The sequence below is a fragment of the Oryctolagus cuniculus genome, chromosome 5 (genome assembly GCF_051225735.1).
Source record: "Oryctolagus cuniculus isolate XC-2025 breed Fujian yellow rabbit chromosome 5, ASM5122573v1, whole genome shotgun sequence".
NCBI classification, from domain to species: Eukaryota; Metazoa; Chordata; class Mammalia; order Lagomorpha; family Leporidae; genus Oryctolagus; species Oryctolagus cuniculus.
Genome location: NC_142871.1, coordinates 125,460,688 through 125,474,302, shown reverse-complemented (window position 1 = coordinate 125,474,302; position 13,615 = coordinate 125,460,688). Strand labels below are relative to the sequence as shown.

General features: G+C 54.8%; 1 long non-coding RNA gene across 1 annotated transcript; it reads left to right on the top strand.

Moving 5' to 3' along the window:
• The first annotated feature begins 3,020 nt into the window (after positions 1–3,020).
• Positions 3,021–8,785, top strand: LOC149126641 (uncharacterized). The gene is made up of 6 exons (XR_016234050.1): positions 3,021–3,123; positions 3,854–3,895; positions 5,495–5,673; positions 5,856–6,000; positions 7,507–7,591; positions 8,379–8,785. It is a non-coding gene; the product is annotated as an uncharacterized LOC149126641 (long non-coding RNA).
• The last annotated feature ends 4,830 nt before the right edge of the window (positions 8,786–13,615 follow it).

The following is a 13,615-nucleotide window of genomic DNA, read 5'->3' as shown; positions in this document are numbered from 1 at the left end:
AATCAGATAAGCCAGGAGGGAAGTGAGGTCTTCTGGAAGAGAAACAGCCTGTACCGTGGAAATTAAATACTCCTCAGAGGACAGCAGGAAACCTTAGATTCCAGCCGCAGGTTTCTGCAGAGGCTCACCCGCGAAGCTGGGGCATCCCCGGGCCACGGGCTGGGAAGGGGGAGGCTGGCTCCTGACATCGGCGGCTGCCATCCGTGTCCTCTCTCCGTCCAGCATAGTCCCTGGACCAGCGTCTTTCTTCCCCTTCTCTCCCTCTTGCACTGTGAGCCCCCTGCCCCTTTTGCTTGGACAATAATCAGAGTGTCCTAACGGTCACCTACAGGCAGGGAGAGGAGAGGCAGCCTTGTTGTCGCCATCCCTGGTGTGGGAAGCTGGGGCACCCAAGGGCAGAGATGGGCAGACGTGTTAGCCCATCAGTTCTGAGCACAGCTCCTGACAAGGTCTTCTGTTCGTGCACATACCTACATACACACGTACATGCACACACATGTGCACACACAGTGCACACAGGCACGCACGCACCCGCACACATGCACGCACACACTGGATTTCACTGCTCTCTAAAATTTATGAGGAAAGTTGAGTACCCGGAGATCTCTTAATTAAGCAGCCTTCCCCTAGGAGAGAGGAAATGGGCTTCCATTTTCCCAGCGCCGACACCGGATTGCATGATTTACTGCCCACGGCTTGCCTTTCTCCCCAAATCAGCTCCCCTCCAGCCCACCCATCTATCACTTTGAAGGCGCTTCCAAAGCCGCCTTCTGCCTCCGCCCCCTTTCCTGGTGCGGGCCCTGGGGGCTTGCGGTGCTCACCTGGGGACACGGGGGCTGGTGCCTGGTCCCTTTCGGTAGCCCCCTGTGGCTGCCATGAAGATCTATGGGTTTAATCAGGCCCCTGACAGGTAAAGAGCCTAACAACCAGGACAGTTTGTTCTCCCAAACTGTTGAGTATCTAAGCCCAATGTTTACTTTGGAACTGAATGAACAACATTGTTCTGAGAAAGGAAATTTCAAAAAGCAGGCTTGTAATTTGCAGGAGGGAGGAGAGCAGACCTGGGGCTGGCCACGCCCACCAGAGGCCCCGGCCCCCCTCCTGCAAACCCTGGCTGTGTTTTGCTGCTGTTTTAGTCCACACCGCAGCTGACCGGCTCATCCTCCTGGCCCTGCCAGTGCAGATCTGGAAGAGAGCTGGAGATGCCAGGAGAAGTCACTGCTTCAAGGCAAAAGTGCTATTATTTTTAACTCGTTTAAAAATCAAAACCAAATGCCATGCTATTCCAAAAACTGTGAGACCCATTGAGACCATTGCATGAGGGCTGAGTGTCTGGGAGGGATGACGGGCAGAGGGTCACCTGCTTTGCCCTCCCCGCCAGCTCGGGACAAAGCGACTTCTTATCAGAAACCCACGTGGGGAAGCCCAGCAACCCCACAGAATGTAGCCCTCTTCCGTGCTCAGAGAGGTCCATTTAGCTCGAGGTCCTCGGGTGGGAGAGAAGGGACAGTTCCTTTGTACTCAGGGGCTGTCTTTGAAGAGAGGCCAGTGAGGGTGTGGGGCTGAGGCTGGCGGCAGTGGGCACGCTCCTCAGCCAGGGGGTGCTGGAGGACCAGCCTGGGTCCCTCAGACAGAAGCGTCCAAGAACTCCAGAATCCAAACGCCCTTCAGCCTCTCACTGGTGTTGGCCCCAAAGTAAGACAGGAAGAGGGGGACAGTTCCTACAGGGTCCGGAGAGCTGGGGGACCTCACCCTCACTCCCTGGCTCTGGCCCTGGGCTCGAGCGGGCCCCTCACACTCTCGCCTTGCCTTTCCCATCCTCCTCCGTAAACCTGTGTCTCACTGCCCCCTGCCGCCAGCCACCTCGGATGCCTCCAATTAGCTAATTGACGGCAGAGGCCACGGGGAACAGGGCAAGGCCTGGTTAGCAGCCAAGTCTCGTTACTTAGCTTCAAAGTCGGAAACTCCATAAAAAGTTCATTGGCGGAGCTGATTGTTCCAGACTGTCCCAGCGGAACTGAATCCACCCGGGGACCCCAGGCCTCCTGTTTTCATGTGTGGCAAGAACGCGTGTGTGGCACTGGCCCACGGCGGGTGCGGGGGTGCGAGGTGGGGGAGGCCAGGAGCCCTAGACCCCGCTTGCATTTTCTCTTCTGTTCTCAAACACTTAAAAATGACCAAAGAACTAAAACCACACCATGCAAAATTTGGAGAACAAGGAAGAGGAAAAAAAATTCCAGAAGTCTCCACTTTAATACCACAATGCATTTTCTATGCATTTTCTTAGGTGTAATTTTTATATGCTACTAATAGCATAGGCATTCAAAACGAGCCTGGTTTTTGCTTTTTGATTTTATGCTTTTGCTAAGCGTGGAGTCAGGAGCATTTTTCTGTCTCTCCTTGAATGTGGCTGTGTGGTTATCTGGAGATGCAGACTGTTACACATTGAAAGTTCTTATTAAAAAAAAAGATTTATTTTTTAATTTGAAAGGCAGAATTACATACATAAAGGGAGAGATAGAGACAGCAAGAATCTTCCATTTCACTCCCCAGACGGCCACAATGACTAGAGCCGGGCCAGGCCAAAACCAGGAGTCTTCCAGGTCTCCTGTGTAGGTAAAGGGGACCAGGCACTTGGGCCATCTTCTGCTGCTTTCCCAGGTGCATTAGCAGGGAGCTGGATTGGAACTGGAGCAGCCAGGACTTAAGCTGGAGTCCATGCGGGATGCTGGCATGGCAGGCCGCTTCCCAGTAGCTACTACACACCACTGGTCCCTACAGTTCTCGGTTTTTATAAATAACACGAACAAACATATATCCTTGTGGTGGCGTCTTGGTTGTTTCCCTTTATTAAAAAAAAGGTAATTTTTTTTTTTTCTGATGGGAAGGGTAATGCCTTTTGATTTTGTAGAAAGTGTGGAAAATCAGGGAAGGAACACAAAAGGTAGCAGAATCACCTGGAACTGTTCTGGCAGGAGAGAATGTCCGTGGCCTTGGCGGTGTGTCTGTCCTTCACGCATGCGCAGAGAAGGAGGCGCTGGAGCAGGCTGCACCGTTTTGTAGGTCTCCAGGGGCAGGAGGACAGAACTGGCCACGGGGACAGAACTGCAGGGGAGCTCCAAGGTGTGACAGGCGTGCCTTTGACACCCAGTGACATTTTCATTCGGAGTGAGCGCGCCTCCTGGGGCGGCCCTGTGGCTGGTCCCGGTTGGGCAGTGGCGCGCGCTGGCCGGTGAGCCGCGGTGGCCTTGCCTGTGGACGGGTGCGTGGTCAGCCCGCAGCGCCAGGGCAGGCGCGAGCGAACGCGCGCTTTCTGCCTTTCTTCTGACAGGAGTGGCGCGGCCCTGATTTATGGCCGCACTTCACGGGACACTGGTAAACGTCCCGGAGTATATTTAGTAGGCGAGATGGAGTCCCAGCGCCTGCGGCCCTCCCCGCAGCCCCGCTAATACATTTCCTCCTGCGGGCGGGCGGCGGGCTGTGGGCTGCCGAGGGGCGCCCGCGGCGGGGCTTGGCTTGCGGGGCGCGCGAAGCTCAGTGCCAGGCAGGACGGCGGGGGAGAGGGGCAGAGGAGGGGCGGAGAGCGCAGCCCGTAATTGCGCCTTTCCTCGCGCGGCTCGGGTTTCAGGCCGCGGGCTGGGGGCGCTGGCTCTTTTTTGACTACCGTTTCCCCAGAGTCTGAAGATAAAGCAAGGGATGAAAGCAGCCTGGGGCAACTGAGAGGGGCTGAGTGGGGGTGGGGTGTGCGGGCGCGCCCAAGACCTGCAGGGGGAGGGGCGGGCGGGGAGGGCCCCAGGGCTGGGGACAGGGAAGGGGTTTGCAACAAATGGCTGTCTTCTCCCCACCCACACAGGGGTTCATTCTTCAAAATTTTGTAGAAAATTGGAATTAAAGGGTAAGTTTATTTTAATGCAGAAACATTTTGGAATCCCTGCGTCCTGCTGTGCGTTTTCCCTGAGCTTTTTGCGTTTCCGTGAGCTCATGTATTTGCATGAGCTCGTGTATTTGCTTCAGCGTTGGATATTCTTCCTTGTGTTGCTTCCACCCCTGCATGTCAGCAGCGCCTGCCAGCCCCACGCCAGGTTCTGGGGAAGTGGAGATGAGGAGCAAACCACCTGTGCCTCAGCAGGTCCAGTTCTGAAACCTGAACCGGAGCCGGTACTTCCTGAGCGCTTACTGTATACGGGCCTGTTCTGCTCGCCTCCCTTAAAACCCAAAGAGTGGGCCGGTGCTGTGGCATAGCCGGTAAAGCCGCTGCTTGCGGTGTGGCCATTCCATATGGGCGTGGTTCAAGACCCAGCTGCTCCACTTCCCATCCAGCTCTCTGCTGTGGCCTGGGAAAGCAGTGGAGGATGGCCCAAGTGCTTGGGTGCCTGCACCCACGCGGGAGACCTGGAAGAAGCTCCTGGCTCCTGGCTTTGGATGGGTGCAGCTATGCCTATTGTGGCCATCTGGGGAGTGAACCAGTGGATGGAAGACCTCTCTCTCTCTCTGTTTCTCCTTTCTCTGTGTAATTCTGACTTTCAAATAAATAAATAAATCTTTTTAAAAAAGTTTGTATTTCAGTAGACAGAATTTCCCCTCGTATACCATGGGGAGTTGATCCATCTTCAAAGAATCAGAAAATGGCAATGATCAGTATGACGGTACCTCGAAAAGTTTGTGGAAAAATATAATCAGAAGATAAGCCGGGGGTCGGTGTTTGGTGTAGGGGTTAGGATGCCGCTTGGGATGCCTGCAGTCACATCAGAGCGCTGGATTGGAGTCCCGCTCCTTTCCTGACCCTTGCCTCCTGCGGATGCGCACTCCGGGAGTTAGAAGGCGAGAGCTCCAGCACTCGGGTCCCTGTTGCCCACCTGGGAGACCTGGATAGAGCTCTGGTTCACGGCTTGGACCTGGCCCCACCCTGGCTGTTTATGGGCATTTGGGGACTGAATCGGTGTATGGGAGACCTCTCTCTCTCTCCCCCCCAACCCCCTCTCTCTCTCTTAGCATGGCATGGGCCTTCCAGTGCAAACGTGGAGAACGCAGATGAATGTGTGAGCAATGGCAGCACAGCCATTGTGGGCATCGGAGTCCAAACTGCTGTGTCCCGGTGGGGGCAGCGGGGAGGGCTTTAGCATTCTGGGGCTCCTGTGGGAATTCCCAAACTAAAAGCAGTTCTAACTGCCCTCTTCGTGGAGGAGTAAACCTCACAAAATATGGAGCTTGCAAAGAAAATGCTTGGTCTGATTCCATGCCAATCGCTTTCCATATTGATTTGTGTGGGCGTTCTTTTCTTTTTTTCTCTCTCTCTTTTTTTAAAGATTCACCTATCATTTGAGAGGCAGAGTTCTAGACAGAGAGAGGGAGAGAAAGATCTTCTATCTGCTGGTTCACTCCCCAGATGGCTGCAACGCCCAGAGTCGGGCTGATCCGAAGCCAGGAGCCAGGAGCCTCCTCTAGGTGGGTGCAGGGGTCCAAGGACCCAGGTCATTCTCCACTGCTTTCACAGGTGCATTAGCAGGGAGCTGGACTGGAAGCAGAACAGCCAGGACTCGAACTGCCATCCGCCTGGGACACGGGTGCTGCAGGTGGAGGCTCAACCCACTGAGCCACAGCGCCGGCCCCAAGGCGCTCTTTCCTAATCAGGTTCCCCTGCGCTCCTGGAAGGGCAGCCCCAGCTTACTGCAGGTGGGTGCCCCAGCAGGGCTGGGGAAGACCTCTCAGATGGGAACCAGGGACCTCCGTGTCACCCACGAGTAGTGGTGCGTCCCATTTCCGGGATTCTGGTGCAAAAGAGGGAGCCTGCAGGAGGTGAGTGGACCTCACCTCCCCAGTCCTCACAGCAGCCCTGGGCCCTGGCCATTTTCTAGATGAAGAAACTGAGGCATTGAGGAGAGCCAAGACTCAACAGGGCTTGGTGGGAAAGCACCATGCAAGTACAGAAGACCGTCTCTGAGCGCTTCTCTCATCCAACAGAGTGGAAGCCAAGGCCCCGTGCCCTGAGTGGACATCAAGGTGCTCAACCGGCTTGTTCCACCCCTGTCTCTCTCCCCCGCTCTCTGTTGCAGGAACAGCTGGAGATGCCGAGGGAGGGAGTGGTGGACAGAACACAGAATGGGGAAGACTGGGGGATCCTGGCTTCCGTTACTGGCTCTGGCACTCACAAGGGCAGGAATGAGAGGACAAAAGCAACTCCTCCTCTCTGAGCTTCCTAATCCATCTGGGCCTGGAGAACCTCTGGGGAGGCCGACTCCTCCTGCAGACCCAGAGTTAGAGTCCCCTGGTCAGGAGCCCTGTGTGCCGAGCAGCCCGCAGTGAGCTCCTGTACTCGTGAGGGTGGACGAGAGACGCGGCTGGGAGAGCATTCGTCACCCATTCCCCGCTCAGCCGCTGGGTGTTCTCAGTAGCCGCTGACTGATGTGTGGGGTTTCTAAGCCTTTCAAACCCAGTTGCCTTGTGATGAGCGTGCAGAAAAAAATACCTTGTGCCTTCTCTTGATGCTTTGTGAAGTGTCAAAATAAGTGAAATGATGACTTCAAGAAAAGTCAGTGGTAATTTTAGATCACGCTTTCTCCAAATGTCTCCAGTCCCCTGGGGAAGCCGATAAACACAAGGCAGGCATGAAAAATGCTATTTTTCATTCAAGGCAGGTGTGGAAATTGAGTTTGTCAGGCTTTGCTGGGGCGGTGGGCGAGAAGGAGCAGCACCCCCTCTCCCTGCATCCACTGCTCGTGCGGGCAGACCTTCAGGGTTGGGCTGGGGAAGTGAGTGGTCTGTCCGGGCCGGCCCCAGCCAACAGTGCCCGGTCACCAAGCAGAGGCTCTGGATGCAGACCATGTGCGATTGCAACCCACGTTCCTTTTCTTTTCCATCAATATTTCTTTTGATTCTATTTTTCATGAACTTTTTTTTTTAATTTGAGAGGCTGAGAGAAAGAAAGAGAGAGAGAGAGAGAGCGAGAGAACGCCCATGTGCTTGTTTACTCCTCCAAATGCCCACAAAAGCCAGGGTTGAGCCAGGCTGAAGCTGGGAGCCAAGACCTCAATCCAGGTCTCCCACGTGGGTGGCAGGGACCCAGCGACTTGAGCCACCAGCAGGGAGCTGGGCCGTGGCACTCTGATGCGGGGTGTGAGGTGTCTTAGCTGCCCTGCCAATTGTCTTGACATTGCTGTTGTCACTATAAGCATTCCTGGGCCACACTGCACTCTAACTTTGGCTCCGGCTTCTCTGTGGGAGCGAGCGTGGATGACTAAGGCGGTATCTCTCTGTGCGTCATCTGTTCCCGCCCGCTGCTCGAGCTGCCTCCATTATTCTTTTTTCCTTTGTTGGCCTGATTTGAGCCAACACTTCCTGGGTGTCCGTGACACAATAGGAATCTTGAGTAAATCCCTGTCCTTAAGGAATGTACGCGGCTGCAGGAGGCTGGGCACAGGTAAATGATGAGGTGTTGGGAAATGACCAAGTGCCTTAAAACGCGGGCTTTCCATCCAAGGTAACTATTTTTCCAACCTTCTCTTCCAGGCGCTAAGGCCAGAACAAATCTGCCTTAATGAGGGACACGGGCCATCATCGGACCTCTTTGAACATCAGTTGACTTAAAACCAAGGTTGGGTGAGACAGGGCTTAAAGCTCCTTCCAGGTCTGGTGGAGGGGACTGGAGATGCTCGTGTTGGCCCAGGGGCAGGGCCCTCCACTGGTGGGATCTGACTGTCCCTCGTCCCCAGAGCCTTCTGCTCCTGGGTTAGTCCCAGCACCCCGTCTGCCTGCTTTCTGCGGCACTACCTGACTCCCATGCTTTCCCAACTCCTTTTTTTTTTCCTCTGTGTTTAGGAAAAAAGTGAAAATAGAAGAGCTGGCATTTCTAGGACATCGTGGGTGGCCTGGGAGGGGGACAGTGAACTGGAAAACTGGGGGGAGGGGCGTACCATTGACTTGCCAGGTCCCCCAAGGAGGCTGACCGTTGCCAGTTGGCAGTGTCCAGCACCCTCGCGGCACGCGGCCTCCCTGGGGGCATGAGCGGAAGGAGGCAGGTGGCTCCACCCAGGATGGCGAAGACCCTCGGGACCACAGGGAGCTCACTGAGCTCACTGGGCGCTGTGGTTCTCGCCAGCTCCAGGCAGCTGGCCCGGAACGCCCTTCTGTCTCCAAGTCCACTGCCGTGCAGACTGTGCGGCCCCACCGTGAGCCACACGGCCCTGCCCTGGCACATGCCGGGCGCTCAGCACTGTGCCGATCACGTGGCCAGTCGCTGGCCAGTGAGTTAGCTTAAATATTTCAAATCCACAACATACTAAGCTCGAATAGTTATTAAATGAATTGCAACTGACAAAATACTTCTACAGGTCACTTTGATTTTCTTATTGAGGTTTTGCTTTTTTTTTTTTCCTGTCTAGTTCTCCTTGCTTTGGAAATGAGATGTACTTGAGCCAGCGATCAAAAAACTCTGAGGCAAGATCCTTTACCACCCAGCCCTCCCCCAACTCTTACTTGAATGCTTCTGTAGCCTCAGCTGCCCAGGCAGTGGTGACAACGACACTTGAGCAAGTCTCTCTGCAGCCAGGAGGATCAAGCCTTGGGGCAGATGGAAGCATCTCTGGCAGTTAAAGGGACAGTGACAGATGTGAGGAGCTGCTACCGAGGTGTTCCTCGGGCACCAGGCCTGCAAGCATGTGCCCCAGTCTCTCTGGTCCCAGCCCCCAGGCCTTGCATGCCTGTCTCCATCCAGGACAGCTTCCGGGACACCCGATGCTGCCGGTGCTGCTGCAGGGAAGTGGCCAGTTCCCCTGAGCCATTCAGCATGGCAAGCTCCGGGCTTGTTCTTTAGGGTCTCACCTAAATGCCTCCCTTTTAGGAAGCCTTTCCTGGAGAGACTGAGTGGTGCAAACCTAGCATCAGCAGGAAGAGATGACAGAGGGGCTGGCAAGCGAGTAGTTGGCTGAGAGGAATGGAGAGGGCACGAGGTTAGAGAGTGGCCAGAGGCCAGATCACAGGGCCCGGGAGCACTTTGGATTTGACTTTAAATGCAGTTAGAAGTCGTGGGTGTCTTTTTTTTAATTCCTTACTTTTTAGTTTTTAAAAAATGTATTTGGAAGGCAGACTTTTCGGGGGGAGGTCTTAAATCCATTTGTTCAATCCCCAAATGGCTGCAACAGCCAGGGCTGGACCAAGCCAAAGTCAAGGACCTGGAACTCCATTTGGGTCTCCTTGTGGGTGGCAAGGGCCCAAGCACTTGGGCCATCCTCCGCTGCTTTCCCAGACACATTGGCAGGGAGCTGGTTGGGAAGTGGGGCTGTGGGGACTTGAACTGGCGCGCTGATATAGGATGCTGGTCTCACAAACGGTGGCTTAACCCTCTGTGTTACAGTGCTGGCTCCAGCATGGGTGGGTTCTCAGTGACGGATCTGGCTGTCCTGTGGAGGTTGCTCCCAGGGGAGGGAGGGAAAAGTAGAGATGGGATCAGCGGTAGGTTGAATGTGGGAGTGTGAGTACAAGAGCAGTCAGTAACAACTCTGAGGTTTTTGGTTTGAGCAGTCTGCCCTCCTGGAACCCGAATCCTGCCCACAGTTCCTCACCAAGTCTCTCCTTCTTTGCTGTCTGTGCCCTGTGCCTCTGCCTTAATCATGCTCCTATTGCTCATGGCTGCGATTCCTGCAGAGCCTGCTCATTGCCAACCAGCCCGACCGGTAAGCAGTAGGTTTCATTATTTCACTCTCATGCGTGAAAGCACCTGTGGCCACCTGTCCTGCTGCCTGTTGCCGAGTAACGAACCACTGAGACTACAACAAGAAGCCCTTGTTAGCTCATGGTTTCTGTGGATCATGACTCTGGGGACGCTGAGCTGGGTCCTCCATCTCAGGGTCACCTAAGGCTGCAGCCACGGTGGCAGCCAAGCTGTGGGCTCAGCTGAGGGCTCCACTCGGGGAAGACTGAGTCCTGAGCTCACTCATGTGCTTGTTGGCAGGATTCAGCTCCTCCCCGGGAGATGGACCAAGGGCCTCAAGGCCTTGCTGTCTGTCGGTCACAGATACCGGGTCCTTAACACGTGGCTCTCTCCACAGGGCAGCTCACTACACAGTTCTGGCTTCCGTCAGAGGGAGCAAGAGAGAACACCCCAGAAGAAAGCCACTGCACTTGTTGCAACCTAACCTTTTTTTTTTTAATTTTAATTTTTTGACAGGCAGAGTGGACAGTGAGAGAGAGACAGAGAGAAAGGTCTTCCTTTGCCATTGGTTCACCCTCCAATGGCCACTGCAGCTGGCGCGCTGCGGCAGGCGCACTGTGCTGATCCGAAGGCAGGAGCCAGGTGCTTCTCCTGGTCTCCCACGGGGTGCAGGGCCCAAGCACTTGGGCCATCCTCCACTGCACTCCCTGGCCACAGCAGAGAGCTGGCCTGAAAGAGGGGCAACCGGGACAGAATCTGGTGCCCCGACTGGGACTAGAACCCCGTGTGCCAGTGCTGCAAGGTGGAGGATTAGCCTATTGAGCCACGGCGCCCGCCTGCAACCTAACCTTGGAGGGGGCATCTCATCACTTCTGTCACATTCTGTTTGTTACAAGGGAGTCGTGCGGTCCATTCCATGCCCAAGGTGAGGGTGTGGGTCAAGGGCATTGTGGTTGCTGGGTGCCCTCTTCAGGGCTCACTCCCCCTCCTGGCCTCTTGCCAGTGCCTTCTGCACCTACTCCTCGCTCTGGTCACGCCCCTGACTTGCTGGTCCTGAACAAGCTGTTCTCCATGCCATTGCCTCTGCCTGGCTGCTGTGCCTTCTTGATTTTGAACTCTCAGAGGTTTTCTCCTGCAGGAGGTGAAGCCTGCGGCCACAGCCCTCACACCACCTGCTTGCATCAGCACTCTCGGCCCACGTGTTTGCTCCTCCCAGTTTGAACTTGTGCTTGGTGATGGTCAGGACTCTGTCTTGTCCCCCGTGAGTTCCCGTCATCAGATACGGTGTCCAGCACATGGTAGGTTGTGATTTAATTCTTTGTCTCACATGGATGAGTGAGTTTTATTAAAGCAAAGGAAAGCATTCTAGAAGGTAAACCTACTGATAGGATGGAGCCCATCGCCACAAAAGACTTTTATGTTATTTTAAAGATTTGTTTATTTATTTGAAAGAGTTACATAGAGAGAGAATGAGAAGTAAGGGGAGAGAGAGAGAGAGAGAGAGAGAAAGAGAGAGAGAGAGAGAGAGAGAGTCTTCCATCTGCTGGCTCCTTCCCCAGATAGCTGCAACAGCCGGAGCTGTGCCGATCCGAAGCCAGGAGCCAGGAGCTTCTTCTAGGTCTCCCACACGGGTGCAGGGGCCCATGGACTTGAGCCATCTTCTACTGCTTTCCCAGGCCATAGCAGAGAGCTGGATCAGAAATAGAGTAGCTGAGACTCCAACCAGCACCCATATGGGATGCCAGCACTGCAGGCGGCAGCTTCACCCACTACACCACAGTGCTGCCCCCCACATAAGACTTTAAGGTGATCTATTCTGCATTGTGTGTGCCAACCTTCACCTTCAGTGGAAGTCCCCAAAGAAACTGGAACTGTTTTTGCAGGGATACCAGTTGCCCCATTTTGAGCCTCTTGGCTAACCTGTGAGATGGGAGGGGCACCAACTGTAGAGCAGTGGAAGACCCGAACCTGGCAGGACCAGGTTTAGCTTAGTTGTGTCCAGAACCAATTCTCAATGTTCTTGTGTTTCAGGGCCTGCTTCTTCATACAAAAGAGTGAAATGCAGTCCCCAGTCTCAGGGGCTCATCGTGGAGACTGACACGTGGTCAGACCAGTCCTGCTCTGTGGGGAGGGCCCCTGCTGGGCCTCTCCTGCCCCCACAGTGGCCCCGGGAGTGGTTCAGGCAACCAGAGTGTGACAGCTCAGGGCCAGAACAGTGGGCCCCAAAAGTGACCTGCGTGCGGCATCATCTGGATAGCCTTCAGAGCTGCAGGTTCTGCTGTGTGGGCCTCCAACGAGACCGAGGGGACTCTCACTAGGAAGCAGGCGACAGCGATGGACTGGCAGCCGTGAGATCCTCAGGGTGCGAGGGTTGGTCCAGGATGATCAACAGATCTGAGAGTTTCCTGGGGGAGGAAGGGAGGCTTCCCAAGGACTCTGCCTGCCGACCTCCTGAGGGATCTCCCTTCCTTAGACTGGTCCTGTGGCCCTGCCATCTCCCCTAGATGTCCCTACCCTGCCGTCTGTGCCCAGTCATACCCTTTCCTGATTTCTGGTCAACCCAGCTCACATCTGCCCCCATCCCAGTCTCCAGCAGCAAAGCACTTCCAGGCAGCGGTCCCAGAGGTGGAGCAGCTCCCCGCCCCGGGTCCCTGCCCTAGCTCCCCACCCCCACCCCAGCACTTTTGCTTCTCTGAATGTCCGTGAGGCACCTGCTGTCATCGCTGTCTGTGGATAGGTCTGCTCGCCTGGAAAGTAATCTGGGGCATTATAATTTTTTAAATGTTTTATTTATTTACTTGAGAGGTAGAGTTAGAGACAGTGAGAAGGAGAGACAGAGAGAAAGGTCTTCCTTCCATTGGTTCATTCCCCAAATAGTCACAATGGCCGGAGCTGCACCGATCCGAAGCCAGGAGCCAGGTGCTTCTTCCTGGTCTCCCATGCGGGTGCAGGGCCCAAGTACTCGGGCCATCCTCCACTGCCCTCCCGGGTGACAGCAGAGAGCTGGACTGGAAGAGGGGCAGCCGGGACTAGAACAGGTGCCCATATGGGATGCAGGCGCCACAGGCAGGGGATTAACCTAGTGAGCCACAGCACCGGCCCCTATAATTTTTTTTAAAAAGAATTTATTTATTTGAAAGGCAGACAGAGAAACAGAGAGCTCATATCCACTGGTTCGCTCCTCAAGTGGCTGGGACTAGTCCTACCTGAAGTTGGGAGCTGGGAACTCAGTCCATGTGGGTGGCAGGAGTGCAATGATTTGAGCCGTCACCACTGCCTCCCAGGGTCTGCCTCAGCAGGAAGCTGGAGTCAGGAGCCAGAGCTGGTTACTGATCTTAGGCACTCCACTATGGGAGTCAGGCACCTTAACCACGAGGCCAAATACCCATCGCTGGGTTTATGTTTTTTTTTTTTTTTTTTTAATAAGATTTATGTATTTTAAAGACAGAGTTGCAGAGAGAGGTATAGACAGAGAGAGGTTTTCTATCAGCTGGTTCACTCCCCAATGGCTGCAAGAGCCGGAGCTGAGCTGATTCGAAGTCAGGAGCCAGGAGCTTCTTCTGGGTCTCCCACATGGATGCAGGGGCCCAAGCACTTGAGCCACTTTCTATTGCTTTCCCAGGTGCATCAGCAGGGAGCTGGATCAGAGGTGGAGCAGCTGGGACTTGAACCAGTGCCCATATGGGATGCCAGTGCTGTAGGCTGAGGCTTTAACCCGCTACACCACAGTGCTAGCCCCTGGGTTTATGTTTTGACCCTCGCTTTCTTCAAGTCCTGGTTCAAATGTCACTAAGCCACCCCAGTGAGTCCTTCCCTGATGAACCATTTTGGTCTCTTCCACTGCCTACCTCCCGTCTCTGCCCCAGTTTCCCCCATAGCTCACTGCCTTCTGATTCACTGCATCACTTCCTCATCCTGTTTCCTACCTCCCTGCGGACAACAGCCAGCCAGCTCCCAGGAGGGCAGGGC